Here is a 6,000-nt window from a genome sequence, read left to right on the forward strand (position 1 = left end):
GTTACTGTGGGCTCTTATCGCCAACCATCGTCTGTCGGCAGGAAGGTATTTAGTAGAGCTGTCAGCCTTTGGTCTGTCCTAGGCTCTGCTTTCTAAGATAGAGAGTTCATTGTGAGCAGTGAGTGAATAGGTGCACTTTAGGAGAATAAATCATCTTGTGAATCACTTCTTTGGGGTCTCACACTCGGAGCTCATAGACTTTCCCATTCTACTCCATCGAAAGATAAGTGGCGATAAAAACAAAAAATAAATAAAATCAAATCTACAGCTTCTCCGTTAACTTTGGCTGAACGCTTTTGGCCTTTCGTAAGGTCAGGTTCAACTTCTCAAAAAAAAATATTGATTCATGTCTTAATGAGCTAAACCAGATGAATTATCTGTACAATTTACAATAAGGTACACAAAATTGTATTAACTACTGCATATATGCATTGCCTACTACATAGTTTTTTTCTTTCTTTCGTAGTAACTACATGTTTTTGTTTTGTTAATTAGTATATCTATGTAGTAGTTCCAAAAAAAACTAAGTAGTAGGCAATGCATATCTATGTAGTAGGCTAGTTACTAAAAAAAAATTACAATATAAAGTGTTACAAAATTGTCATTAGCCTATGTCAGCATGGCCTTCTTTCCCCAAAGTGGTCGTAATACATCCACTGCATTCAAATGGAAGTGTGGTATAATGTGTGAGAATAATATCTAGGTCAAAGGAAGATGTATTGTGGCAAGACGGATGAAAAATGAGGGGGAAAACCCCGGAGGAAATTGACGTGAGCTATCTCATCAATCAGCGAGCTCAGGGCGCGATTGGTGATGCAGTCAATGGAAGGAGAAATCAATACAGACCGCTGGAGACTCGCACACAAACACATACACACACAGAGGGACACATTGGATCCAAACTACCTTCCTCTTTTACAAGGTCTGACCCTGCATCTCTTCCTGAAGTCACCCTTGGAAGAGATGCAGTGCTCTGTGGATCAATTATTGGTTTGTGGCCCTGGAACTCAAATTGGCACACAAGGTTTAGCAATGAGCAGTATGGTATGTATTAAGTGCACACAATCAAAGAGTACCTCAGATACAGGTACAAATGCACTTTTTCATGTTTTTTCTTCATCAACATGTGGGTCCCCATTGTTTATTAAGATTCCCAAAGTATGAGAAAAAAAAACTTCTCTCTTCTTCTCCAACTCCACATTTCTGAAAACCTGTGTTCAAAATCATCAGTCAATTCCCCCTAATGATGTCATAAGGGGAGAAGCCACGCCACCTCACTACCAACCTTAACTTATCTCTACATCCACCTGTGATAAGCCACACCCCCAGAGACCCCTGAATATAACTAGCAGTTAGATTCAAACCGGCAGTAAGATTCAGGGCCAAATCACAGCAGACTGGCCTTTCTGGATCGTGGGTCTTTAAAGGCCAGGACACACCGGTCCGACTACCCGAAAATGGAGTCTGCCGTTTCAGGCAGCTCCAGTCTGCCCGTCGCGGCCAAAAAAGTTCCAAGAACTCCGATATAGAAATGTCCCGAGGTGTTGCCGTTGTGTTTGTACGCCTCACAGGACTGTTCATACACAGCTGGGAGGGAAAGAAGAATAATGAGATCAGCACACACACACACACACACACACACACACACACACACAGAGACACACACACACACTAGAGGATTATCTGCTCTACCCCATGCCATACATTTCACCACTGAATCACCGACTCATAACTCACCGGGCCGACTACTGACTTTCCGTACGCTCGCGCGGGACATAATGTCTCCATAACAGCAGGCGGCGCTAATCTGTATTGTGGCCCCAAAAAATACAGAAGCCGGAAATGATGGGACAGCTGTCTAGTCCATAAACATAGATATGAATACATACACTCAACAAAAATATAAACGCAACACTTTTGTTTTTGCTCCCATTTTTCATGAGATGGACTTAAAGATCTAAAATTAATTCCAGATACACAATATTACCATTTCTCTCAAACATTGTTCACAAATCTGTCTAAATGTGTGATAGTGAGCACTTCTGCTTTGCTGAGATAATCCATCCCACCTCACAGGTGTGCCACATCAAGATGCTGATCTGACATCATGATTAGTGCACAGGTGTGCCTTAGACTGTCCACAATAAAAGGCCACCCTGAAATGTGCAGTTTTGTCTCACAGCAAAATGCCACAGATGCCACAAGCATTGAGGGAGCGTGCAATTGGCATGCTGACAGCAGGAATGTCAACCAGATCTGTTGCTCGTGCATTGAATGTTAATTTCTCCACCATAAGCCGTCTCCAAAGGCGTTTCAGAGAATATGGCAGTACATCCAACCGGCCTCACAACCGCAGACCACGTGTAACCACACCAGCCCAGGACCTCCACATCCAGCAGGTTCACCTCCAAGATCGTCTGAGACCAGCCACTGAGACAGCTGCTGAAACAATTGGTTTGCATAACCAAACAATTTCTGCACAAACTGTCAGAAACCGTCTCAGGGAAGCTCAACTGCATGCTCGTCGTCCTCATCGGGGTCTTGACCTGACTCCAGCTCGTCGCCGTAACAGACTGAGTGGGCAAATGCTCACATTCGATGGCGTCTGGCACGTTGGAGAGGTGTTCTCTTCACGGATGAATCTCGGTTTACATTGTTCAGGGCAGATGGCAGACAGCGTGTGTGGCGTCGTGTGGGTGAGCGCTTTGCTGATGTCAATGTTGTGGATCGAGTGGCCCATGGTGGTGGTGGGGTTATGGTATGGGCAGGCATCTGTTATGGACGAAGAACACAGGTGCATTTTATTGATGGCATTTTGAATGCACAGAGATACCGTGATGAGATCCTGAGGCCCATTGTTGTGCCATACATCCATGAACATCACCTCACGTTTCAGCAAGATAATGCACGGCCCCATGTTGCAAGGATCTGTACACAATTCTTGGAAGCTGAAAATGTCCCAGTTCTTGCATGGCCAGCATACTCACCAGACATGTCACCCATTGAGCATGTTTGGGATGTGCTTGACCGGCGTATACGACAGCGTGCACCACTTCCCACTAATATCCAGCAACTTCGCACAGCCATTGAAGAGGAGTGGACCAACATTCCACAGGCCACAATTGACAATCTGATAAACTCTATGCGAAGAAGATGTGTTGCACTGCATGAGGCAAATGGTGATCACACCAGATACTGACTGGTTCCCCAGACCCCCAATAAAGCAAAAAACTGCATATTTCAGAGTGGCCTTTTATTGTGGACAGTCTAAGGCACACCTGTGCACTAATCATGATGTCAGATCAGCATTTTGATGTGGCACACCTGTGAGGTGGGATGGATTATCTCAGCAAAGCAGAAGTGCTCACTATCACACATTTAGACAGATTTGTGAACCATGTTTGAGAGAAATGGTAATATTGTGTTGCGTTTATATTTTTGTTGAGTGTATTTATATCTCTGGACCATAAAGAGCACCATTTTTAGCAGAGAGTGTCGAGCATGGTGTCGAGCAGTCAAGAAGGGTTGATGCATGTGAGTACTCGCTGAACGAAACAAACAAACACATAAAAACAATAGCTAGCGATGCGATACTGTTGTTAGCCGTATGTGCTACCCGCCTCACTTCCGGGCTTCACTGATCCGCTGGCCCTCCACCAATCAAATTGCTCTGACTGAAAGACTGCCCGACCCCGAAAAGAAGCCCGACGACGTCTACGACGGCCGACGTCACCGAACACACCAAACAGATTTGTGTCCCCGCCCCCTTCAGACTCTCCGATGGCGATTATCGGGCCGGTGTGTCCTGGCCTTAACAGACAAGCCCTTTTATATATCAGAGCGTTTCGGACAGAAACTGAAAAGAGGAGGTTCAGCAATGGCCTTTTGAGAAATATAAAGGGATAGTCATGAAAAAAGTGTATTGTAGAAATCCAAAAGGCATTTTTGAACCCAGAAAATGAGCATTATATGTGAAGCTGCAAATGTTAGAAGAAAAAAAATAAGGCGGATCTCAGTGGTGGCCAGACCAGCAACTGGACTGTAGGACCAGACTAGCAAACTGAACGGCAAGATGGGAATGGATCTGAGTAAAGGACAGAACGGTGAGCTCAGCAAAGAGCCAAAGGGGAAAGGAAGAGATGGCTGATGGGATTGCAGTCACTGTGGGACTAGGAGGCTGAATCCCCTATGAGTTGAGTGGCTAAGGGGCCACTCACACTAGGGCCGCGGCCCCGTGCCAAAGCTCATTAGCATACTAAAGTCTAGAACGTTTGGCTAGTGTGACCACGCCATCCGTATTCCAGCACGGAACAGCCCCTTGGCCACGGCCAAAGTACAGATGCTAATGAGATGACACGCGCACAAGCAAGTGCACAAGCAAGCGCACAGGCGGAGTTCCTGACGTGAATTTATTAAGGATGCGCATAGTCCTTTAACGCCCGCTGCCTTACTAGTCGGCACCAGAATTGCCCACCACTTGGACTTTTAGCTACATAAAATGTGTGAGAATTAACGTGTGTGTAGGCCTAGGTGTGGGCTAATAAAAGAGGGAGAGAGCTAAATAGGTGAGCAAACATGTTTTAGTATTATTACTGTTATAAGTGACTTGCTTTCACACATGATTATGAGACACTTTGTGTTGTTCCATACTATACCTGTACATCTGATATAAAAAAGTTATAGAGGGTAAACAAACTACAATTTAATTTTTCCTACCCGTGTGAAAATGTTTTTAATTTATACACTTGATATATTTTATCAGTGTGCAGGATGAGTCACAGTGTGTGTACTCCACATTTCTAAACTTTTAGGGGAAATGCCCTCAACAATCATTAACTGGTTCTGATATGAACTGGCCTCTTTGCTCTGCTTTGACTTTAATTCCTGACAAGATGAGCACGAGATATCTTGGAATAATTCTCCTGGTTTGTCTTCCAGGAGTGCTACGTGGTAAGAATGCTAAAATCTATCAGCTATCATTTCACTGATTATGTTTTTTAAAAACAACAACATTACAGTATGGTCCTCTCCTGCTACTCACTGTTTCAGCACAAAGTGCAGCTCAGTCTTGCAGTGCTCCCAGCCTGGATGGTGGGTTTTATGCCCCAAAACAACAAACGTATTCAGACGGAGAAATACTCCACTATGCCTGTGAAGAAGGACTTAAACCAGCAGTGGAGGGTTGGTGGGCAACGAGCACGTGTCAAAATGGCAACTGGTCTCATATACCACAATGTATAGGTAAGTGTTTATGGATTTTTTGGAATGAGAGACTGAGAGCCAGCAACTGTATTTTCCAATTTAACCTGTTTATAACCTGGTTTTTACAGTATTTGGAATCGGTAAATATAATGTGCATAATACATTTTAATGTACATAAATTGTAATATATTTATTTAATGTTTAAATACTGTTAGAGGTTAAAAGCATCCATCTGTTACTGCATGACACTGGAGAATAAAAAATCCACTTCTACTTCTAAATAATGCTGTATACTGTATGTTCAGCCGATTGTTTCAGGCAGCACTGTGCACTTTTACGCTTGACGTACGATGCCAAGACAATCGGCTAGGATTTGATGGTGATGAATGTTTTTATAATCTGCTTCACATCCACACAGGTCGGCTGTTACACACAGATCACAGGTTTATACGGTGACATTGTTTTTAATAAAGTAGCACTTATTAAATACACCTGAGTTCCATCATAGCTGTTTTCCCATAGAGGTATAGGCTACACAACCCACTTCCTGTAGATTTCCCCCATTTGACTCAATATCAGTTCAATCTAATATTTAAAGCTCACAAGTGTTTAAGGGAGACAGATAAAGGGTAGTATAGAAAGATTGTGCAACTTTTGTACACGAAGTAATTGCTCCACTAAAACGGCCTGTTGCAATTAGCACTGGCCTTTGAGGATAAGATGTTATTTACAACGAGGTTTATTTGCAGAAGAATGGTGCAATTTAGCACTGGATTTGGAATATTCCCTAATTTAAAT

Source organism: Ammodytes marinus, assembly GCF_949987685.1.
Source record: "Ammodytes marinus genome assembly, chromosome: 9".
NCBI lineage: Eukaryota > Metazoa > Chordata > Actinopteri > Uranoscopiformes > Ammodytidae > Ammodytes > Ammodytes marinus.